We start from the raw sequence: 26,828 nt of genomic DNA on the forward strand, positions 1-26,828 counted from the left end.
AATATCCATATTTTTTTAACAAATCAATACTACATGCTATCCTTCTTATCACTCCAGTTCTCAAGGTCATACAGTTCTTCCCGTATTATATTCTGATACTTCTCTGTATTGATTGCTGTTCCCAGCTTTGTGTCATCAGCAGATTTTATCAGGGCACAGTTATTCTTTGTGGCAAGGTCACCAATAAAAACATTACATATAATTGGCCTCAAGACCTATCCTTGAGGATAGCTACCTTCTTCCAGCAATGTTGTTCTTTTTAGAAGTCTCCCTGATAGTCAGTTTTTTACCTGCTTTGCAGATCTTTTGTTGCGCTTTATTGTTGCCTAAATTGGAAAAAAACCCTCCAAACAATATTAGGATTGATAACATAAAGAGCAGTCTTTTAATGAAAGCTTTCAGGTGCACAAAATACAGCTATGTGCACATGTGGCATCAGATTTTCACAATTTTAAAAAGTATGATTAATTATTATATCTAGCAAGTACATCTAACAGGAGACAAGTTGCTCTGGTAACCCACTCTTGGACCTGCCCCACTGTAATGCCTTCGAGGGATTCTTAGCCCTGTGTCTTGGTATGTCTCCCAAATACTGGTGCAAAACAGGATGTCCTTGTTAGAAATTCTTTTCTTGAAAATAAGAATTGTAAAAAAACTGATAGAAACTACACAGCTATGTATTAAGAATCTACAAAGCTACAAATTTGTAAAAAAGGCAAAAATCTTTAGGCATCATTATCATCCCCAGAAAACTTTGTTTAGGGGCAGGTGAATTTATCTTTTAAGATTTTTGTCCCTCTTTGTCCACGATGTGGACAGCAAAGACAGAGACCAGGTTGGTCTGGCATGATCTGTCATGCATTATCCTCCATTGTCTTTTCTCCCTATTTTCCATCTGCCCCTCTGTCTTTGCCTTTTCCTTTAGATGCTCCAATGCTTTGCAGATTACTGTAATCAGACAGTCTGTTCATAGTAGAACAGGCATATGTGACTATGATCCAGCTTGTAAATAATTAGCAAATGCAAATTCAGATTTTTTCCATGGGGCATAGTGGTAAAGCCTACGGAGAGCCACCTCCTGCTGTTATTAGAACAAAGCCCTAAGGTCAGTGTTTAAGTCTCATACCTCCGTAAGTACCCTTGCTACCAATCTTGTGGGTAACAGGACATTAAGTCTTGTACTTCCACCCATCTCTTGGAATAAACAATTTCCTTTTGAATGTTGAAAATAATTAAGTTCAGTTTCTTGTTATAAAAGTGGTTCCCACCTCTGCCTCAGAGAAGTTAACTGCCTGTCATAGGCAGGATGTAAACAATTCTACTCTCCTTTGTATTTCTTTTATAATAAACCCCATCTCTAAAGCACTCTCCCTGCATTATATAAGTGAGCATGGATGCCTCATCCAGGATTGTGAACTATGCTGAGTGCCAAGGAACCGGAAATTGCTCACATTATTATTAATTCCATTTAAGAACCCTTGCTAATGTGATCTAGAAATTAGATTTTTAAAAAAAAAAAAAAAAGCACAAAGACTGCTCAAGAGAGAGGGTTTGTATCATCATTCCCTATTTTTTCTGTCCTAAGCAAGGAGAAAAGGATTGCAAAATATCTTCTCAAGGTTGAAAACCTCCCAGGGCAGGTCTCTCACTCAGTGTTTAGCATCATCTCAGTTCCAATATGTTTTATCAAGATATTGCCCAGAATACCGAGAGGCTCACCTCACCTTTGTGGTATTTTGTCCCACATAAATTAGTAAGGAATTTCAAAGGGACCCACTACAGTAAAGTAGCCTTTAGCTTTCACAGACATTCATCTCTGCTTTCCTGTTCTCACATCATATATACTCAGAGACAGGCTAAATCCTCCTCCCCAATTTATCTGTAGAGGAGTTTACAATAATAAGGTGCTTTATTGCACAGTGAGTTTCATCTAGTTTGTTTCTAACATTTTCTGCATTATTTTAGTTGTTTGGTCCTTCAGAAAACTCTCATACATTGACCAGATGCACACTATGATCTTTTTGCATGTTCTCTAAAAGAAAATACTTTTAGAACTTCTTACCTCTAGACAGGGCAAAAAATAAAACTCATTAATCATGTCCTGTAGAATGTCACTATTATAGATGTTGTGGAGAGTTTCCATAGTGGCAATAAAATATTCATATTTTCAGAGAACCAATTACAAGGTACAGTAAATCATTTAAACGTGTTATTGGTGATATTCAGAAAGCTGTGAGAATTTCTTCCTGTACACATAATTACCTGAGGCAACCACTTCTTTTCATGGTCAGTGAGGGGAAAATTATAGTTGATGGTGAAAAGAGGAACTTGTGTTTGCAGAGAAAATTTATGGCATTAAAAATCACCATTTTCCACCTTTGACTTCAAGACCGGAATGCAGTGTTCACCTTCGTGGGTAGAAGAAAACAAGCTCCAAAATTTCTTTTGAAACCTTACCAATATCCTTACTGAAAGTACAATTTGATTACCCTTCCCACCCCTATAGTACTCCTGTCCATTTTGCCTGCACTTTCTGTGAAAATAAAACCAAAGAGAATTTTCCTAGCACTGTAAAAAGACACAGTTGCTTTGTTTTCTGACAGAGGTCCTTTTTCTTAGTAATATTCCTTAACTCCTACAGTAATGTAAGTTAAAGAGAAACAAATTCTCTGTCACCTTTCCTCATGTTTTCAACTTTTTGTGTTCTAAATCCCTCTCTCACAGCTTGTCCTGTCACAACTCTGGCAGGTGACTGGCGTTTGGCCTGGGGGACACTGTGACCCTTTTAAATGTACGTAAAAAACCCATGGTTATTGTCACCTTACTCCCTTCCTTAAGTCCACACTGCTCATGTATCTGCATGCCTTTCACAACTTATTATAAATATGAATTGCCATCTCTCTGGAATAGGGAATAGACTTTTCTTTTATATTCTATATACAAAGCCAGGAACTCCCAGCAATACCATGAAAGAATGATATAACAGCAGGGAAAAGTCCCACAGGTGCATCTTCTCAAGCTGCTGCATAGAGCTGAACAGTGGTGGGTATGTGGCAGTGTAATTGTGGAACAAAAGCTGCACACAGATTTTCTGCCTAGTTTCTGCTAATGGTTACTATGGAAATGTAAATTAAATAATTGTTGATGTGTTGAACTATAAATAGACCACAGAACGTTGTCTGAAGTTCCTGGATTTTAAAGCAAAACTATTTTGAATGTATATAAATGCAAATATGTGTCTAAAACACAAAGAGATGTCCTGCCACCATTACTGAACTGGTCTCTAGACAGCACTCCCAGACCTGAATGCGAAGATATGTTGGTTTTGGCAGAAAAGACAAAATCTCTCTCCTTCCACCATCTCTCCTTGTTTTATTCTTTTCCTTGTCTTTCTTCTTTTCCATTTTTGTTGCCTTTATTGTTTACTTCTCTGTTAGGTAGCTTCTTTGGTTCTGTTTGACACCTTTGTCTCAAATATAATTCCTTCACTCTTGTCAGAGAAACTCTTTGGAGTTAAACTGCAAAGTTGAAAAGATGGAGAAATATTTTTAAGCACACTTGTTTGAGTTTAATTGGTTTTGTTTGACAGTCACACTAAATCTCCCTCTAGTGATAGACCTCCTGCCTTTGCCATTAGTGACTTGATCTTCACAACCTCCTTCTCTAACACTGCCAGGTCTCTCAGAAAAATAATGGATGCTTTGAAGTACCACTGACCATCTTTGACTATGTAATTACTATGCTGTGCTTTCCAGAAAAAACATGTCACCCATGAGCCATCAGATAGCAATCTCTGATTGCAGCCAGGGTGATTCTCCTGTTTACACTGACATCGATTGTAAATAACCCCACTGAAATCAGTGAGTCAGCACTGTGCATTGGTATATATCTGAAATGAGAATCAAACCTCTGTGTTATTACCTCCACACATTGATAAAAGCTTCCCACAGACCCACTGTGGTATAAAGCCTACACAGAGAAGCTTTGATACCCATGGGCACAGCTCTTACTTATAAAAGTTGACTGAAATTAGGTGTCTAAATAAAAGCAGGCTATTTGAAGACCAGGTAGTTTCCCATTGCTTCACTTGTGATCACTGCTGTGATTGTTATCAGCTGTAAAAGGTACATGGCTTTGCTTTTAAAGAAGCAGCCCTCATGACAGGGGTGGCACTTGGCACTTTCTTATGTTAGCACTCTGAAATGTGTTTGCAATGCATTAGCCCTCCACACACACACATAACCACAACAAGTTGGGCTTGTAAATACAAATACTCTACCTTACCTAAACTGCACACATGCTTTGTGCTGCTCTGCAACGCTTGGAATGAAGCGACATAATCAATGACTTAGCACTGATTTCACGGACAGAAACCATGACTTAATACCTCCTATTGTTTTAAATTTTAAAAATTATATGATCAGAACTTTTCCTGCTGGTGTGTGTGCATAATTACACGCACACATATATAACTGCAGTCACACAGACACAAAAACACATGCATCCTATACAGAGGTTTTGTTGTTGACTTCAGCAAGAGATGCATTTCATCTGTGTGAAAGTGTGAATTGATGACAGAGAAGAAATAAATTACAGCTTTTTGCTCTTTGATCACCTTTCCTCTGCACATGCCAATGCATCACCCTTGGGAATGCCTCAACATAGGAAAGCAATGGGCCCTCTGAAAGACAGATTGAAATGTTTTAAATCAGCCTCCAAGACAAATGTTCTCTCCTTCTCCAATATGGAAGAATTCCATACATTCAAATATCATTGTATTTCTGTCTAACAGGTATATTAACTTTTTTTTTGTTGCTCCTCAAACCCTATAATGAACTTCATTTTACTTGCCACTAGATTTCTTTTAAAATGCTTGTCTTAAAGGAGACAGCATAATGCATGTGACTGTGTACTATGAAGCACTACAGTAGTCATCAGTACGAAGTTCATAGTTATATAGTTCATGATTTGAAATATTAAAATGACATTATTTCACACTTTAAGGACTGGATTTCTTATCCAAATTCAACAATTCAACAAACTAATTCTTCAGAGGACAACTGAATTGCTATACTATTCTTTAATTTGATACTTGGTGAGTGTTGCATCAGAAACAATTAAAATTCGTCCACTGGAGCAATGAAATATGAAGAAATGGACAACTATAGTCTTTAAAATTTTCAAATTTCAAACGTCTTCAATGTTACAACATTTCACAGTATTTGTAAATTTTTAAACATCAACAGAAATTATTTCCAGTCCTTTTCATAAAACATCTTTTTACAGAAATACTGTTGGAATCTCTTATCATCATAAACAAATAAACATCCTTGAAACTTTGTAAAGTTAAGGTACTATGTGTCTTCTCTGGGTTTGAATGTGAAAGTAGGTGTGTCAGTAAATATTTTTGAGATTCCAACTAATCTGAATTAGGACTATATAGACATGGATATGTCAATTCATGTTGTGCTTTCAGCATGAAAAGATTATTCCTAGGGAAATAAGAGATACGTAGCTGCACTGGGATATGTTGGGTACAACCTTTCACTTCACAGGAAGCCACAGGAGCAGTAGTTGTCCTTTGCATTGTGTGACCCACGACACCAAGTGAAGTTAGGAAATACCTTCAATTGCAGTGTTAATGGTTCAGTAGTCACTTACTGTTACAGATGCTAACATACAACAACTCCAGATCTTCCATGTGTTTTAGGAACTGAAAAATCACCATTAAAATAAATATACATTTTCAGTGACAAGAGTTCCTGACAGATTGAACACTAATATGTTTACCTGTCACAATTCAAGCGTGTACTCAATTTAAAAACAAACAACTATCTTCAAGAATATTTACTTAAGGTATTGCCAACAGCAGAAAGCAAAATAAGAGGAAAGAAAAACATTTCATTAGAACAGAAGAAGACATTATTTCAATGAATTCTATTATCTTCTTTAATTAGCCATGATTGCACCCCTTCAGAAGGTTCACTTAACTTGCTGGTTTAGACACTCAATTTATCTAGAAACAATCATGTAAATTATAAGCAGTAAATCAGGTAGCAAGTAATAATGATAAATAATGCAATTACTTTACTTTATTCTCCATACAATGAAATGATATGACTTTATTGGAGAAGGAAAAGAGCAACATCACATGATTTGTCAGTGATCTCTGATGTCTCTGATCTCTGCAGTAAGAGGAGGGACTCAGTTTTGAGTCTGGAAGAAGTGGCCCCATGTCCTGGGGTGACTCTGATGCCCATATCCCCAATCATCTGTTCTGTGTGTGCTGTATGTTGTGTTCTGTACCTTTAAGACTGGTTCTGAGGGTGAAGCAGGGAAAGAAGAAGTGTGCAGTTTGTTTTGAAAACAGTGTTCACTCCTCTGCATTCTTCTTTCTCTGCCTGGGGACAGTGTGTTTATCAGATACACGGACAGTGGCCAGAGAGAGAGGTTTTTTCCTTTCTAGTTAGTTTAGCTAGCTGAGACAAAGAAGCTTCCTGGACTCTTTTTTTTCCTTTTTCCTGGAATTGTTTAAATCTGCTCTGGACTGAAAACCCAGAGAAGGACTGGGATCTGGCCTCCATGGCCCACCAGAGCCTGGACCTTGGCATTTTCCAGCACTGAAAAAACTGGGACTGATAAAAGACTGAGAGAGAGCCGAGCTAACTCCTGGTGAGAACTTCCTCAGTTTTGCCATCTCTCTTCAGAGCAGCAAAATGTTCTATTGTTTCATATTTTTTCATTCCTCATGCTTCTGGGCATTTTGTTTGTTAAATAAGTAGTTTTTTCCACTTTTCTCTGAGGAAGTTCTTTTTCCAAGACTGGCTGGGGGCAGGGGTCATTTGGGTTTGCTCTCCAGAGGAACCCCATTCTGAGGTTTCCTCCCAAATTTGCCCTAAAACAGGACACCCGAGAATCTTGAGACTGGAAACAAAGATTAGCAGTGATCAATAAGTATACACAAGATTTGGGGCCTAGCTCCCTATCTGAGAGTAATTTGTTCCAGGGAGGTGCAACAAAACAACTGTAACTCTGATTATTTTTTTTTTTTTTTGCCCTAGAACTTTCCCAGCTCACAGCTGTGCATATGTGAAAAGTCAGAAGAATGCATATAGGATTGTCCTCTGTGCATGTATACATGTGTGGGTGCACACATACATGACCTGAACCAAGGCAAAAAAAGGTCTGTGAGCAATAAAACACTAGCTTAACTTCTTTAAAGAGATATTTCTGTCAGTCAAATGCCTAATGGAATTTCATCCTGCTATTTCAGCAGTGAGTGGATTTAAGAATTGGTCCTGAGGAGTGTGTTCTCCCACTATCTTTGCAGTCCTATTCTATAAATATGTACCTCTTCTTTTATGAACCCTCAGACCTGTGATGTACTGATCCTGGACCATTCCATGCACCTGAAAATTAAATGAAAACAAATAGAAAAGGAAGACTGGCAAACGCAAATCAGATGCTTCTTTTAAAGTCCAAGACACAAAGGTGTGGCCCATATTTTTTACAAATATGCAGAATTTGTATCTCTGTAATACCTATATTTTGTATTTAACGGCAGAATTGCTCAGGATGATCAGTTCATACCCATCTTCCTCTATTTTCCAACCATATAATGATGTACAATAAATGTATGAAGCATTAAAGTATGACTTTTGAATAAATGATTTTAGAAAACAAGCAGTGAAGCTTCTTTGTCTACTTAGGCAAAGCAAATTTTTGTGACAGTGCAAAATAAAACTTATAGTAGCATCTAGACCACAATGTTGATTATTACCCACTTCAAGAGAACATTGTGTTTAACCAAAATAGCAGTTGCTTACTCTTATCATTATATTCACTCTGCATATGCACAATCAATTGGAATATCTATTTCAAGAATGAAAAAGCCAGCTACAAGTTTCAGAACAAAATGCCTTCAATTTTATTTACATAAGCTGGTAAGGCATATTTGAACATTTTCAGTAAGAACTGTTCAGTAAATCTTCCTTTAAAAAACTTCAACTATGACTAATTTTCTTCTTTGTTCAGTGAATTAGTTTTTCTGCAAATACACAGAACTTCACAATTTAAAATTTATTTTTGTATTTAGAATACCAGCCAAGAAAAAGTAAAATAATTTTATATCTCTAAATAACTTTATGTACAAGTTTATAAATAGATTGGATTCTTTGACCTCCATGAGATATCCCGTTTTCCTCTTTACTTCCCCAGACTTACATGTATAGCACATTTTACTACATATAAATTTTCATTTCTGTCATGCTGCAGAAATGCCCATATAAAGCCCTCAAATACTGACTTGAGAATATTTTGGCAAAATATATAAAAAAGTTTCTTAGCCTTGGAACTCCTGACATACCGTAATAATTACAAGAAATCTATTTGCTGGTGATATTCCAGAAAACTTCACTGCACACCACAAAGAGATGTTTATTGCCTTTTAGGCCTATCAGAAATATTCACCAGAACAGGTTTCAACCCAATTCTTAAAATAATTTCATGTTTGTGTTTCAGAGCCTCACTTGCAGGGAAGAATCTCTGCCTGCTTTGATAAAACTTCAGTACCATCACTCTTCTGAGGATGAAAGAGCAGTAAGGGGTTCCTGGGCCTAAGTGTCTTTTTCTGCAGTTGTTTCCTTGAAGTAAAGACCTGAATTTCAAAGTCCTATTCAGCAAGTCCCTACATAGTTCTCACAGGTTACAATTTCTGCTCCTACTGTCAGCTACTATCTCAGGTGTCCTAACAATCTCCAAGGTAATGAGAGCAAGTTTTCTTCTGATCATTTTGTTGAAGACCTTTTAGTTTAATTCACTTGGTGCACAGATGTGCCATGTTCCTCATATATTGTATCTGATAGTCTAAGCTATTAATTTCTTACTCAGGACCATAAACAGAGCACCTTTCTTGACTTCATTTTACTTTGGCTTCAAGGCTACATCTAAATGCTTCTTCCTACATAACATTCAATAAAGGTCTTATTCCAACTATCTAAGTGAAAGTCTTTTTGAAATCTAATAATTTCTTCTATAGATTTTGGGGGTATTTTTTAACGGTAGTGTCTCTTCAGCGGTCAGTTTTGTGCTGCTTGTGACCATTGGACCATAGCACTGGAAAAATCAAATTTTGACCTAATTTTTATGCCTTTTCAATCCTTTCTTTCTCCACTAGCATTTTGTTCTCTACAAACTCATGCACAACTTAGTCTTCTAAATATTCAAGATCATTCAAGACCTTCTAGCCACCCAGTCACAACTGCCTTTTTTGTTTTGCATTCAGTTTTTCTTTCTTATTGCTCTTCATTCTTGAGAACACCTTCCAATAGCTGTCTCTAAATCTACTTCATTGTTGTCCTTCACATTCCCACTTAAATCCTGCTGTTCTGTCACATTTGGAAACACCTAATTTGAATTAGGCCTGTTCAACATCTTCAGTTGCTGCTGTCTAAACATTTCCTTGTGTTCGCCTTTTGTCTGTATCATGTTATCTTTCCTTTTCATTTCAGATTGCAATAACTCTAGCACAGACACATTTTTGTTCTGTCTTCCCACCCCTTCTCACATTACCATTTTATCCATGACTGTGAGATAACTTAATAGAGGCAAAAATTATTGATATTGGTGGCTGCATACAACTACTAAATCTGAAATTTATAACAGAAAACTATATTTCCATATTGCTTTGTTCGTGTCTCTCTTTTATCTGACTTCTCTCCATTGAGTTTCCTTTTCACACTTTTTTCTACTTTAATTTAGGAAGTTCTCCTCTTCTTCTGCTCTTCTACCATTGTTGACTTGTGCTCATTTCTTATCTCAAATGAGTGATACATATCTTCTTCTTTCTTTCCCTCCTCCTTCTTTCCTCCACTCTGGACCTCTTATCTTTCTTTTCTAATTCTTTTAAATGATTCAACAGCTACATCTGCAAAAATGGAAACAAATTGAAGTTGTTCATGACCCTAATACAAGCACAGATCTTCAGAAAAGATCAAGATATTTTTCCAATCCCTTTTTCACTCAGTGTTCTGTTGTATATGTACTTGGATCAACCTTCCAAACTAGTCTCGCCTGATCAAAATGCAGACTATCTCATCTTCCTGCATTTGGCCTCCAAAGAATCAAGTATGGAAAAGCAGAAAGAATTGCTATAAGAGAGACGTTTCAGAGGGAGATCCAACTGCTTCAAGTCGATTTCTTTTTGGTGTAAAGTGAGTTCCCATGATATTGCAAAAGGCGAAGCACTGCATTTTTCTAAGAGATACTGTTCCAAGATGATTGCAGAATAATTTGTGAAATCCCATCCTTCCCCATCTATTTTCCTAGTTGTATTTCAATCATGTTTTGGGGTTCTATTCAGTAGAGGCAAACTGGCCAAAGCTATCTAGAAATAGATTTCTCTCTGAAAAAAAAAATATGTCAAAGACTAAAACAAATATATTTTATCTACATTATTTTTTCAATTAATTAGAAGATTCTGTTGTTCTGCCAAGACAGATGTTAAGATGATCCTAGAATGTTTCCTTCCTCCAAATTGCTGAGAACTTGATAGACAGTTGATACTTGTAATTTCATTTAGCTAAAACCATAACTTTTATAGAAAACAGCCATTTCAGCAGGTTTTTTTTTTTATAATTTAATAATCAAGATTTCAGACCAGGTAAGAATCAGGCTGTAAAATATTTATTTGCAATCCCAGTTACAATATCTGATTGGAACAAACACTCTGAGGCTGCATTGAGGATAAGAAACAGGTTTTGGAGCATGTGAAATAGCTAAGAAAATGCAAATGGAGGAGTGCTTAATGGAAACAGCATATATAATCTGTAAAAAAATCACTTTTTAAATGTTTCTGCCCCCAGAAGGCCGTTTTTCCTGTATAATACCATTTACCATGACCTGTTGGGGTCTAGGGCTCTAACAGGTGACTACTGATAACTCAGTGTGGTGATTTAAAACATAGTGAATGTCAGTTGTTTCCTTTCCTCTGTTGAAGGCTACGACTGCCATTGTAATGGCATTAAAAAGCAGCCTGCTCCTAGCATCAGACACTCCAACACACAAGGCTTCAAACAGCCTAAACTGCCTCTGAAGGGATGATGAAACACTTTTGTGAACTACAGGTAAGTCAAGCTGGCTGCATCCCAGCAGCCAGGAGGGCTGCTGTGATACCTTCCAGCAGAAGGTTATTCTGCTCCACAGGAGCACCACGTCCTGGACACTACAGCTCCTTGCTCAGCATCTGTGATTCAGAGCCTACACACTACCTCCACCTCAACAGAAAATTTTCTGTGATAAAGCTGTTTGTCATTCTGGTTGCTTTGTCATACCGTATGTTTTGTCACAGAATATTTCCATAGAAAACAGTTCAAAAATATAATGAAAATGACAAAATGTACTGAAAGGATTCAAAATGTGTGCTGCTGTGTAAATTTGGACTGCAATTACAGAGTTTTATGAGAACACAAAGCCAGTTCAGGGTCACCATAATAATGATGCTGCCAGTTCTTTAATTGCTCTGCTTTACATTGATTCAGAAAGTGGTTGAATTAGACCCTCGTGTTGCATCATGATGAAAAGCCATTGGATCTTGTGTTACATCAATTAATATAAATAAACTGTGGAGAGCTATGGTGTGCCTGAGAGCCTTCAGTGCCACCCATGGCCCCTGGGAGAATTTCTGCTTCCTTTGGCCGGTGTGGTGTCACTTCTCAGTGCTGCCTGCACAGCTCCCTACTCTCCTCTCCGGCTACAGGAGAGGACATGCAGGAGTCCTGAGCAATTGCTAGGATGTTCCAGAGTCCTGCTCTGCAGATTTGCTGTGCTCCAGGGCAAGGAGTGCCACGTCATTTTGTAGCTCACCTTGGAAACATCTGTCTCCAAGAAGGTTAAGGCAACTGCAACTCAACATAATTTCCAAGGCAAATTACCTGAGGAAAGGAAACATCTACCACATTACTTGATCTGAATAGCACAAATGTAAAAGCTCTTGAATGCTAAAAAGGTTTCACAACATCTTAAAGAATTGCTCATCGGAAAAGCACGTTCAGACATTTTTTTTCTTGCAAAATAAAGGCTCTCCATTGCCACCATGCTGACAGTTTAAGTGTGCTTCTTCTCATGGTAGTTTATTGCTAGTGGCACTAATGGTTGCTGATCCACCAGTCAATATGCACATCACGTTTCTCTTCAGCAGTGGCAGCCACATAAAAGTTTGGCTCATGTGTGAATTTTTATGTTACAGAGAAAAAAATAATTCTGAACTACTGTATGCCTGCCTTATTCTTCACTTCAGAAAAGCCAATGTGCAAAAAACACATAGGCAATATCCAGTACTGCATATTAATTAATAACCAAACTTATTGGTTATTGGTTATTTGAGAGTTTTCTTCCCAAATATTTTATATGAAATCACTATGAAGAAAAAAACTTACTAATCAAATTATATCTTCTATCACCCAGAGGAGTAATAAAAACTGTCTTAATCGCTACTCCATCTATTGAAAATTTAAGATACTCATCCTTAATTCTCCAAACAGTTTTGTAACCCTGCAGTGAATATCTGAATCACAATATATCTAACTATTCATATTTTTTCTCAAGCCACTGCAGGTCCTTTATTTAGCTCTAGAATTCCTGTATCTTGCCACAAGTACCCTGTCCTACTCCGCAGTACTCTTGTATTGATCACACTGTAGTAAGATGGCAGACACAGATTTCCATCATTCCTACCATCATTCCATTCATTCCATGAACACAGCAGTCCAACTTGATTCTGCCAAACTCAGGAGTCTGACCAAAATCATATTTTGATTTTCAGCAAACATACACTAACTTTGAGAGAGTGTAAGGTAGGAATTCATCTTTTTCTTCTTTGATCATTAGAATAAATATAATATTTGTTATGCTCTTGCACCACAGAAAATGAAATAATTCATATGATTAACTGATAAAGAAATTATGGACAAAATAAGTATTTAGAGATGAGTAGAACATACTTTTCCTACCTGAGAATCTACCTCACAGGCTTCAGTGATAGAAAATGTGTCTCATTATCCTGCTTTTAACTACTATGGCAAAAAAATCAGAAGTTTTAAATATAATCTACCACCCATTAAAGAAAAAATATAATAATAATAATCACTCAACCCAGATGGCTGATAGAGTAAAATTTTGCATATCTAGTTTTAATCTTGAGAGAATCACTTTTCCCTTTTTGACTTCTCTATGCTGTCCTAGTTCATATCACCCCAGGCCTCTAATCCATCTGGCCTATAGGTGACTCTATCAGTCCTATCCATCATTTGTGACTATTTCATATAAGTCGTAGTATATATAGGAAAAGAGAGAGAAAAACCAACATAAGCAAATTCTGGTCTACCTTTCCTTAATGAAGAATCAAGAATAACTTCATTACTGACTCTTCCTGCTTTCTAAATAGAATAAAAACAAGCAAATGAGAAACATTAATTCTCTTATTCTTCTAAGACACATTCTTGAGCAACATAAATTCCTTGCTGGATCAACAGCTTGGAATAGAGAACAAAAATGGTGTTTGCAATACTTAGTTATTTTTTTAGATTGACCTTGTGATCAGGAGTAATTCTTGTTTGGTTAATTCCACAATTTTACTTTTTCTCTTGAGTGTTTTCCTGCTAGGAATTTTTTCCCATATTTCAGCAGGGAGTGACTTAAAATGCATAAATCTAAAAAACAAAAACAAAGACAAAAACAAAAACAAAACAAAACAAACAAAAAAAAATCCAAAAGCAAACAACAGCAACAAAAATGCTGCCACTTCATTCCCCAGACTCCTCACTTGTTATTCTCCAGCCCCCTCTAAGCTGGCCATCAGTGTCACTAGCAGTGAAAGTGATAACCACAGGGTTGCTGATGCTAGCACATCTGTGTCAATTGCTGTAATATCCAGTGCCCTTGGGATGAGAATATTTCTCCAAGCTGCAAGCCATTAATGCCACTGTTAAGAGTCCTCCTCAAAAAGCCATTGACAGAAAAAAGAGAGTGTTCTTCCTACAGCCAATAAAAACAAAACGCAGCATATGAGAAAATTAGGTAATTGCAAGAACAGAGAGGCACATTTAAAATATGATTTAACCCCTTGGGTGTCCAGCATAAGTATTGCACCTATGAAGAAAAGCAAGAACTGTGATTCATCTGAATGTATGTAATACCAATGCACTTGTCAAAAATTTTGCATAGAAATGGGCACACCTGAAGTTCTGTTTATGTAAACTCTTCAAGATGTACAGTCAATCCCTGTCTAAAAATAATGTAGGAATTAATTTTCTACAGAAATTTCTAGATTAAGTGGTCTTTACTAAGATGGTCATAGCTTCTCATCTCTCTGGTACTTCAACCCAGTATCTCAAAATCACAATCTGTATTGAAAAAAAAAAAAAAAAAGAAAAAAAGAAACATCCCAAAATACCAGTGCTGTTAGCTATCTTCCTGTGATAATGTCCCTAATTTTCATTTTCTAAATCACCACTAACAGAGCTGAATAGCCACTTGAAGGATAACCTCATCTCAGGTCATTTCCTTTCACTGGAATACTTCAGGATGAAGTGGTGGAAAAGTATAGCAAGGAGCTTCTTCAGGCTGCAGGTGAGAGGTAGGTGGTGTTGCCATTATCCATATCTACTGAGATTAAAGTATACTTGTTACATATTAATGGACAGCAAGTAATTATGCTGGAGTTCATTGACCATGAGAAAGATCTGATTTGGAAAAAAAATGCAAAATTGTTTCCAAGTTCTTCCAGCAATATAAGTTTACAGCTGTGACAAATGGCTATCTAGCTGAGCATTCTCTTAAATCAACCAGTGGCTTTTTCAGTTATTTTAAACATTGATATTAATCAAAACACAACTGCTTTATCTACCCCCAGTGCTGCAGACACAATGTTGATAAAATCAATATACAGTCTGGATTGAACAACACTGATTCCTTCCTCCCATTCTCACTCTTCCCAGAGAAAAGAACCAAATGTTGGTTCCTGCACTAAAAATGGTAAATACAATGAGATGGACTAAGAAAGGAAATTTTTGTCAGTGTATCCTTATGATTTATTAAGTAAGGGATGCTTCGATCTGGAATATTGAATAATAATGCATTTACAAACATCAGATTTTTTTCAATAATGAAATGTATATAATAGAAAGGAATGGAAAATATAATTAGGCCATGCATTATGAAGTTACAAGAAGACATTACATGATGGATAAATATAAAATTAAATTGACTCATAAGCTGCATGATGAAGTTTAAGTTAAACTTCAATTCTCAAAACAAAAAAAATGACTATACATCAGGAGCTGAATATTTTAATATAAATTTAGTAAGAAAATTTATTAGGGACAGAGAAAAAAAATTCACGGTTGATAATGTAAATTTTATATATATATTTTTAAGGAGATCTCAGAGAAAAAAAAATCCTAAAATGAATGTCACAAATTATGAATCTGAAATTGAACTGAAAGAGGGTAGGTTGAAATTTTATATTATGAAGGAATTGTTTCTTGTGAGGGTGGTGAGACACTGGACCAGGCTGCCCAGAGAAATTTTGGATCCCTGGAAGTGTTCTAGGTCAGGTTGGATAGGGCCCTGGGCAACCTGGTCTAGTGCCTGGCATCCCTACTCATGGCAGAGGGGCTGGAACTACATGATGTGAAAGGTCTCTTCTAACTCAAATAATTTTATGATTCTGTAAATCCAAATTCTACTTTACAAATAAAAGCAGTGCAAGTACTTTTTTTGTCTGAAAATCTCTCTCTTCTATCTTTAAACTAGTTGTTTCTGTGAAGAAACTTTCTTTTGCATGTACTGTCCTGTAGTTTTCTTCTTCAAGATTTTAACACATTCCTCTGAAACATTCAGAAGAGAATGGTACTGGAAACAAGACTCAGGCCTTGATATCCTGTTCCTTGCTTGACAGTTCCTTTCATCTGTGCTGCATCATTGTCTATCAGTGCATGGGACTGCATGAGAATGTATGTAATGAGCACAGGATGAATTTCTTGCTGACGTTCCATCCATATCCTCTGCAGCTGTCTCTGCAACTGCCTGTAACATAAACCTGCTGTATCACACTCCTTAACTGCTTCTGCATTGGTCAAAATGATAATTATATGTGGCTAGTAGGATGTAGCTGAATGAAGGCCTTATGAAAAAAGTTCTCACAATGAAGGGGGAAAAGGAAACAAAACTCAGGTACTGGTCTCAGATCTGCTGCTTGGGCTCATCTCAATTTAAATACTTAAGAACTCCTGGATTAAGTGAGAAGCAATGGACGCGTAAAAAATGTTATGATCGATAACAAATGAAGGTAAAAGTCTCTTAGATGGGAATAATTGCAGCACTGGAACATATATGGACAAACAATGTTTAGACATACTTGTGGTATGAATAAACTTTCCCAGTAATATCCAGGAAAACATCTACTTTTCCAAAATGTTGCTGGATGGAATTCTCCAGTTCTAAAATCAACCAAAACTTTCAAAATCAATTATTACGCACCAGCTACTTTGCAATCCAGATGCCTCAGGGAAATAGAAACATCCATGCTGTTCTGATAAATCAGGTAGTAACTGCAGGACTGACAGATCTTATGGAAGCTATCATGATTAGCCTTATCTATATTTTCTTGTTTATTACAGCCATTTGCTTCTTCAAGAAAATACTCCTGTCTGCCTGCAGCATAGCTTAGAGTTACAGTAAAAGTAATCTGGTTTTTTCTCACCATACACCAGCAGACTAACTGAACAATCATTACACAGAATGAACATGGAGAACAGAAACTCAGAATGTCCCATCAACAATGTCACATTCTCACTTCCTGTAAATCTTTTTTAACAGGACTTCTACAGTGAAAAATTGCCAGTTAGGGGCTTATGACACCCTTTTAAACTGCATCCTAGTAGTTCATACTGATTTCTAACCTATCGATAATTGGTAGCTCAGTTGCTGCAGAGCCAGTGAATAACAAGCATTTACAATGGCACTGTTGTTTCATCTAGGGTACCCCAGGCTAGAATGCTAACACAGCTCATGAGAGAAAAACAAAGCTGAAAGCTCTTTAAGATCCTCCTGATATCACCATCAGGAAGCAGGTGATGTTCATTATCCATTCCCATCCTGTGGATCTGAAAGGAGCACAGGGGAACAGCAAAGAGACACAGGTACCTTTGAAAGGACTCAATCACCTATGAAGGATGCCCAACATTCAAAGATTTAACATTCTAAGATTTGCTCACTCTCTGCCTCTTCTCACTCTGTTTTATTGAAGCAGTCATTAAGCCACTTGTTTTCAACCTTTTACCATCAAGATGCAGGATCCTTTACTGACTCTCTTTGCATCCCCCCCATCACAGCTGGTGTAGAGCATCCTGTGACCCCAAACCTCCAAAAATCCTAGCATATTTCTTCAATGCCTTTTTTCCAGGAAATCTCTCTGATCAGTTCCACACTTTAACATTGCTTTCCAGTTTTCATAGTCTAAACATTATGAGACATTCCATTGTTTTACATAATTCAATAGCAAGAAATAATTAGCATTTTTGTATGACCAAATTTTGTTTCTCTTTATCGTATTTCAGAAGGACCTTCTGTATAGGTTTTTATTTTAGTGAGACTGAAAACTCCTAATTTTTCCAAAAAAATGCATTAAGCATTTTCTTCAGTATGAAAGAGGAGTAATTTTAAAATACTGCTTTACTCTGCAACATGATTTGGGAAGTAACCAGCCACAAATGGATACTGACTGTTGTAGTCTAGTTTCTGCTGGATTGACTTTCACTCTGATTTGAATAACCTTGATTCCTACTGAAGCCAAATGGACATTTAAATGTTCAAATCCTTGGAAAATCAGGCCACATCTAAGAGTGCTGATATTCTCTAATCCTTCCTGTCCTTGCTTGCTTCTTAATTCACAAAGGGTGTAGCAATATCTTTGAACATACTCTGTAGATTTTCTGGTGATTAGTTCCCCAGTCACAGTATTTCCTGTGGTTGTATGTCAACCATGGACTAGATCTGAAGTGTCAGTACAGGGGTGACAAGTAACAGAAATATGTGGCAATGTTTAGCATCCATAAAAATCAGTATAACATGCAGGGTGGTTTGACCTTGGCTGAATGCCAAGTTCCCACCAAAGGCATGCTGTCACTCCCCTCCAGATGAACAGGAGAGAAAAAAAAGAATTAAAGGCTGCTGGGTCAGGATAAGGACAGATCATCCATTGATTACTGTCACAGGCAGAACAGACTTGACTTAGGGAATTAATTGAACTTACTAACAATCAAATCAGAGAAGAACAATGAGAAATTAAAAAAATCTTAAATATACCTTCTCCCCTCCCCTTCCTCCTTCTTGGGCTCAACTTTATTTCCAGTTCTCTGCCTGCTCCCCTGAAGAAAAGGGGTAGGGAATGGGGACTGTGGTCAGTTCATCACATGTTTTGACGTGGTTCATTGAAGAACTTCCAACAAGCTGCAATTCCTCACAAGCTGCTCCAGCATGGGTCCCCCACAGGATCACAAGCCCTGCCAGCCAGCCTCCTCCAGTGTGGGATCCTCTCTCCATGGGGCCACTCCTGTCATCTTTGGTGGATTGGGTCTGACTGAGAGAAAGTTCATTTCCCCAAGCAGCCCTCATGATGCTGTGCTGTGCACTGGTAGCTGGAAAGGTGCTGATAACACACCTGGCTGCAGCAGAGCAGCACTGGCACAGGATCAGTCTATCCAACTTTCCTTCCCCCCACCAGAAAGATGGGCAAGATATCAAGACAGGGACACAACTAGAACAGGTAACCCAAATTGACCAAAGGAATATATTCCATACCATATGATTTTGATTCAGATAAATGCATAGAAAAGGAGGAAGAAAAGGGAGGCATTCATTATTTACAATATTTACCTTCTTGAGCAATCGCTACAACTGCTGAAGCACTGCTTCTCATAAAGTGGCTGCACATACACATGCTGCTGGGAAGTACAAAATAAAATCTTTAGGGTTTTTTCCTTTGCTTATGCATGCAACATTTTGCTTTAGTAAACTGCCTTATCTCAACCTATGAGTTGCTTTCCATCTTACTGTCTCTCTTCTATGCAGCTGAATAGGAAGAGTGGTAGAGCATCTTGGTGAGCACTTAGCATCCAGTCAACGTCAATCCTCCACAGTCCTTTTTGGTGCCCAACACGAGGCGAGACAACAGCAGCTTTACATTAAGCATGCTATAGGTAATTATGAAATAGAATGTACATGGAGTTTGTCAGCTGCAGTGTTTATATCTTTATTTTGCTGAGTTTGGGAACAGATTATACAAGCAATGGCTCTGTGCTTTGCCCTAACATTGAAAGCCCTGCTGTGTTGGGCTTTCAGAGATATGGAGATAATGAGCGAAAGCATCTCTCTCCCTCTCCTCAGGATTGATATAGATGGGTTTTTTATGCAGGTACCCATGATCCTTGTTCATGCTTACATGCATTTTTAATACTTTTATTTCATACTGTTAGCATATTACAGGGCTTGTGGAATATGGTGTCATCCTGGTATAAGACAAAAGTTTTGGGTGAGAAGATACTGAAATGTGTCCTGAAGTGGGCAGTCTGTGGGTGGCAGAGTGCGTGGGAGGATTTGGGCAGGTTCCTATGGTGGTTATCACCTTCCATTACCTAGGACTTAACACCTGAACAGATGATCAACTCTGACAAATTCACCTGTCAGCTGCTGGAAGGGTGCCTTGCCTACTCCAGTGAAAACCACCAGCCTCCAGCACTACACTGGGGCCTGGCCTGTGCCCATCCAGGCACAGTTCAGTTGCTCTCAAGGCACTATATTTGAGGCAGGAACCCAAACTGCACTTGAGGACACTATGGCTGAGATAGGGAAACAACAACTACAGTAACTGCTGAAGAAGGAGGAGGAGGAGAATCAGGAAAAGAAGGATCTGATCAAGCCAGTCCTTCAACAAAGAAATTGAAGAAAGTAGTGAGGCAATTCAAAGAGAAAGTCAGTAATTACCCAGTCCCTGACTTTATCAGAATTCTCTGACTATTTATAGCAGCAAAGTTGGAAATTGCTAAGACAACTACAATGTTTCTGGAATTGTCTCATAATCTCACTTGGAAAATGGTAGAATAACTCAGCTAAATAGTAATTTTTATGTCTGATTGTGTTATTCTATTTTAGTATCTTTATATATGTTATGGCTGCCAGAATAGCAAGTGAAAATAAATAGCTCCTGTCAAATATACCTGCAAATATTATCAAATTTAGAGCAAAATACTACAATGCCTGAGGAGAGTGGTATGAAACACACACTTCAACTTTTTTTTTTTTTACATTTTTAATGACCTAAGCTTTTATATGCTATTTGCTTGAAGAAAGAGATATGATTGATGTCAGTCATTTTCAGATGGGATGTAGCACTTAAAGTATCTTCTGCTGAAATGCTTTTGCATCTTTTGACAGTGATGCACATCTGATACATATGAACCCTGGACAGCATTGCAACATACAATAAGGCCTGTGAAAAGCCAGAAAAAGGCACTACTGCGAAAGTTGCATCTGTGCTGACATTGTATAAAAAAGGAAGCAAGAGAACTCTGCATTGATAATAAATACAGAACCCCTGAATATCAGCAGCCAGTAGTTAATAAAAATTCAGAGTTTTGTTTTGAGTCCATTGAAAGCTGGATGACAGAAGACGCTATGACAGCAGGAAGAGAAGCTGTCAAAGGAGCACCAACGTGTAATGAGAGAAGACATTTCAGAAAATAGAATATGCCTCCATTTCTGCTTGTCAGGATTCATTGGGGCTGAATAGGTCTGAATTCACTGCTCAGAATGGACAGTGTACACTGATGACTAGTAGCAACCAGCCGTTCTTTAACTACAAATTCATCTCAGAATAGAATGCATGCCCAAGCACTTCCAGAGCACAATGTCTGGTTGCATAAGTCTTCCCTTTCATGGTGATTAACATGATTGTCAAGCAGTTACCAGTGCCAGTGCACTGTGGCCCATTTACAGTGGAAAATGTTTATTATTGAAACACGATTTCTCCCATTTTTACAGCATGTGTTCAAGAAGGGGTTAGCGTTCTTTTTTTTGGCTTGCAAAATTGATGTGTCCCTTAGACTAAATTCATTACTGAAAAAATATGGAAACATGCAAAGAAATACACAGAACAGCTCCTAACATTGGACAGCTATAGACTATTACATATTTCAGGAAAGTGCCATTTGAGTTAAATATAGTCTAATTACAATTTATTTTTGCATTGTGTCTTTCAAGTAGAAATCTAGAATTATACATTCTTTTATCTATATGTTCCTTTAAAAGACCTGCCTCTGGTGAATCAGAGCTACAGATTCTTGGAAGCTGAATGCCTTCAAATAAATGTATAATAAAATGCTTTTTTTCTGAAAGGAAACCTCTAAGCCTAATTGTTCTAATATGCTGAATGATATTTTACAGACACACCACAAAGATGTGCATCCTAAATACACTGACACAAAATATTTCCTTCCCAAATCTCACATACAGACCTTAAAATGACATTGTCTTACCTAAAATTTTCCACAATCTGAGTCCTGTTACAAAACCTAAAGAGAGATATAGAGTAAAACGTGTGCTGATTTTGTTGTTGACCAAGCTCTAAGATCTACATTGCGTCTTGTCTCCACCATGAGTGAGCAGAGAGCAAGACCCTTTGCATTAGGTTAGAACTGCATCTGGAGGCCCGTGCAATGCACCAAATCAGCTTTAACCCTGTTAGTTCAGTGTCCCACGCAGATTTACAAAGGCTTCTGCAGAGCTACATGTGATTTTGTTTTTGGCAGCTAAAGGTGGTACTTCAGCTTGATTAAAGGACATACTGCAATAACCCATCTTCCACGCCACAGAGAGAAATAAGCAGTCTGGGAACTCCACAGAATTCTCCTTTCTAACAAGAGGTAAGAAAATAGTAGGGTTCTAAACTGTAAAGACTGGGTGAATTTGAGTAGGCTCTCTTTCATCAGTGATAAACGAACATAAGACATGAACTGCTCTTTTTGGGGGAGGAATATTTGGGAAACTTTGGATTTGTATTGTATTACAGAATGAGCAAGAGGGTCCAAGAGAGTCAGCAGAGAGTAATAAAGCAAAAGACTGCAAGTTCAGAAAAGAACTGGTTGGAGGTTAGCATATATCTTCTAACAAGCCTAAACCTGCCCAGGAAAATCTCCAGACTCATCATGGGCTGGTGCTAGGAAAGGCCAGACACTCCAAAATGAACACTGACGTGGTGAAGTTTGAATCCCACCTCTCTGAGGGATTCAGGACTCCGTAATCAGAGGCACATTTCTGACACAGCCCAGCCATGTCCTTAGCTCAGGCTGTCAAGGAAACTGAAATTGTAAGAAAGAGAATTTAGGACATATGTAGAGCAGCAGCAAAGACAAGGAAGTTAAAACTGTAGACACAGGGATTCTGAGACAGGCTGTTAGCATTTCAAGGAGGAAAGTTCAAGAGGAAAAATATGAACTTTAGAAGGTAAAAAATCTTAAAGGGAAACCCAGGGATTTGACGAGAAGCAGCTCATCACCTCTGAGAATACACTCAAGTGAGTAATGAAGTCCAGTCTGTAATCATTTCCATCTTGCACTTGTGTTAGCTACTAAATAATGATTCTATACTTGTAAGTATATCCTATTTGCAGCCTCTTTGCATATGGTAAGAGGTGCCTGACCTGGAAAATTTCAACTGACAAAAAGAATATGAGCAATTAAAAAAAACCCTTAGGATGAGGAATAGGCAAAACTGAAAACAAAAAGTAAATAAAATATGACCATGAATAAGCCATGGATGTGTGCCTACAGCCTGTTTAGCAAGTGCTACCAAGAGAGAGATTGCTGTGACTCCCTGCTGTGCATGTTCTCTGCAATACATGATATTTATTTCAAGATAAGTGTGCCCCATCAGGAGGTGGATTTCCAATGAGTACCAATAATACCAAATAAAATCAGCATTGCATTTCAGCTTTCCATGTACGTGAATTATTAATCTGACGTTAGCTATGCCTGCACTGCATTTGCAGATTGATATCATGGTATCTACTGTACTAACTAGACTGAATGTTTGTGGCAGTCTAACTTCAGCAGAAAAGAGGGGCCTTTTTTCTAGCAAAAGCTGACAAATTCTGCCTATGTCCATCTACTATGTACCATGATACTTCAGCTAGACTTCTGCTAATGTTTGAATAAAGCCTGCATTGCTGTAGCTACACTGCAAATAAGCTGTTTTGCTTAAAGGGGGGGACAAAGATCACCAGAGAGTCACTTAAACGAAGCAGTGAATGCAGTTGAGAATGCTGCTGACCAACAGTAGGTTAGTGGAAAAGGATTTTGAAACAGACTGCTGGCACACTACAGATGGATCTCAAAGAATGAGTGTCACAGTGACACAGACCACCTCCAATCTCTGACTTGTGGCAGAGGAAGGAGTCAGGCTTTTACACATTCTCAGAAACTTTTCTGAAAAGGGGTAGTATTAAGCTTTGTGTTCCACCCTTAAGCAAAACACTGTAGAATCATGATGTCAGGAAGAAAATAATAACAATCAACAAATCTTACTACTGAAAGAAACTATACAAGTTAAGATGAAGAACAAAATTCAGAGAAGAGCTAGAAAGACTACTGAAGCCACACTACTTGAAACTTGGCCAGATGGCGGGATTTCATTTTTAAACAAACAAACAAACAAACCCCAGTATAGCTACTTTATTTTTAATAACTGTCCCATTTTCCCTTCATCATTAAGCTACTTGGATTGATTCTGCACAATGATTAGCCACAGTTCTTTGATTTCCATCTTTGGACCTGGTCTGGTTTCAACAGTGTTCTCCAAATGTTTTCCAGCCAAAGCTGGGATCCAGTCCTCCCTCCTTGCTATCTTTGAATAGTCAGCCCACTTTGGCATTGGTTTTCTGAATTTCCATGTTTTTACCTAGTCCTTTCTCTCATCTTGTAGGTTATAAATTGCTGACCACTTTAGCTAGTTGGATAGAATGATTTAATTCTTCAGAAAAACTAAATTTACTATTTTTGTGATAATCTTTGTCTGGCACTATGTAGTAAGAAGGATTTTAATAATAACACAGTTTTCTCTGTAAAAGAAACTTATTTGCTGAGGCAAGAGTTTAATTTTGTTTGACAAGCAGACAGGAAGAAATATAGCAATTTAAATTTGGGCTCCCATTACATAAGAAGAAGGTTTTTAGATGAACTATGCTTTATGTTTTTCTCTCTTCCACTGTTTTCTGTTATTCCTCACTCACTGTTTCAATTCTTGTTAAGCTGTCACTTTGCATTTTTTCCCTCTGGAATGACAGCAGGACATGCTGCTTACACTGGCTAGACAGATGCCTACCCCAGAGAGTGAGTATATCAGCTTCTGGACCGCACAGCCTGTACCAACATGGTTTGTGTTCTTGACATTAGATCTTTGGCATTAATGTATGGTGATGACAAGTTTGTTAGCAAACCAGGTGGTGCAAAAGTTATGCAATGAAAATAACAAAGTGCTAATTTTACCCCCTGACAATAAATTTTTTCTGGTTAATGTATAAATAGTTACCTGCTAATTAAAATCAAATAAAGTTCCTGAAGTGATATTTAAATTGTTAACATTTTTTGACAAACCCAGAATTACTCAAAAATACTTACAGTTTAGCTTTATTTTGAACAATATTTAACAGGTGCCCAATTATTGCCACTGAAGTGCTTAGAGCACCAGCATAAATACAACTTCTGCTGTGGGAGGGGATATTACGTCTTCATAAGATTTCATGTTTCTACAGTCTTAGAGAAAGTTTTTGCAGGATTGAAACTTTGAAAAGATGCAGTTAATCTGCTTATACCAGCATACAAGTCATCAGTGGAATGAAATCCCTTTGTCAGTTCTCAAGCTGCAAGGGTGGCTGCAGGGTGGCTGCACTAATTTCATCCTAACCTCATAAGTGCAGCCTAACCTCATAAGTTTCCCTCATAAGTGCAGACATTACTCTATGTCATCATGGGTCCTCATTTCCCACTTTCACTCCTCCTAAATCCATTCAATGTCAGCATGGCAATATCTTAACCAAGACTTAACATTTCTCAAAGGAAAGGAAGAAGACAATCATCCCAAGCTTTTTGGAAGGACTGTTTTGATGAAGTGCACATAATTATACAAGATATAAAAGAATTTAAAGCAAAGAATTCAATTTCACACTCAGAGTAACTTTGGATTAAGTGGCATTACAGCCTATGCAGTGACTTTATTCTAGATAACTACAATGATATATAATAAATACTGGTTAAATATAATAAATACAGGTTTCACCAGTTTTGTTGAAATCACCACACTTACATAGACATGAGGTTAGATCCATCTGATTCACCATTATGAGTTTACAATCTAGATATCTGCTACTATGTTGGACTTGTAAACTTTACCATTTATAGGGGGAAATAAGTTTCTTCTGCATTGTGATTCCACCCATCCTAAAGTATGCTTATAAAATAGATCAGAAAACTTGCAAGTGTATCTACTTCTCTACTGACTACAGAGGGAGTCAAGGCTGACTACATCAAAAACAGTTGTCTACCTTAGTTATCTTTAAAATCAGTTGTGATGAATCCCACCCTGGAGTCTTGACACATCAGTCAATGGAGAATTATTGAGGTTAATTTGCATGATGGTTTTGTTTGGCATTTCCACTTGGAGAGCAGACTGCTTCAGGTTTTTTACTTGCTTATGCCGTGGCCAACTATTTGTGTGCCATGGAAAAACACACTGTCCTATCTCGCTGCCAGTTGGAGAATGTGTGAATGGAACATCTTCAGACTTCAGACTACACTGTAATGTGAATTTCAAACAGCAAAGATTTGGCACAGTCGTCATCTTATCCTAGTTGGGTCTCTCCTCCTGAGGCTCAGGTAGGTTGTCAGCCTTCAAATGGGATGAGATCCATTTAAACACTGTGACATTGCAGGTGTCAGAAAAATCACAGATTCTACTTGAAACCAACATTTTTAATTACATTTGGCATTCCCATGCATATTGCTGTCACTTCTCTACCACTGATGACAATAAGCTAGGGAATGCTCCACATAATTAAAAGCTTTCATTTCTAACACATTCTGTGACTTCTATGTACTTTCAAACCTTAGGAGTCCTGTACTGAGCAAAGTGGAACGGAAACCATAGGAGTCTTGACACCTCAAACACCACATAGAAAGTAAGATCCTGCCCAGGTCCTGCCAAAAAGTGTCTGCCAAAACCAATCATCAGGAAGCAGTTGGCTTTATTCTGTCACCCCGCTAGAGCCTGAGCCACCTTCTAGTAAGTAGCTGCTTAATTAATCACACTTACTTTTGAAACCAGGCCTGAAGGAGAGATAATGACATTGCTGCTGCTCTCTACATCCTTCAGAATAGCTTTGTGTCACTCTAGAGTGTGGAAAATGCATTTTAGGTTGAAGAATTCAAACTTTCCCAGAAGATGAAAACAATAGGTTAAATTGCTGTTTCTTCCCGTCTGCCAAAGCAAAGTCAGTGTAAAAAGAAGGCATCAATAGTCTTGGGATCAAAAGTTGATCAAATAAGAAAGGTGCCAGCACAATGATTTTGTGATCAGCATTTAAGATAGGGTAGGAATGAGTGGTCCTGCTCCCTGTTCCCAGAAAAAGTTGTGCAGCTGACAGTCAGGTGGAAAAACTGGAACAATCCAGAGTGAGGAATGTTGAACTTTTCATTCTCCCTTTTGAATTACCGCATTCAGAA

This window comes from Sylvia atricapilla, chromosome 5 (genome assembly GCF_009819655.1).
Source record: "Sylvia atricapilla isolate bSylAtr1 chromosome 5, bSylAtr1.pri, whole genome shotgun sequence".
Classification (NCBI taxonomy): domain Eukaryota; kingdom Metazoa; phylum Chordata; class Aves; order Passeriformes; family Sylviidae; genus Sylvia; species Sylvia atricapilla.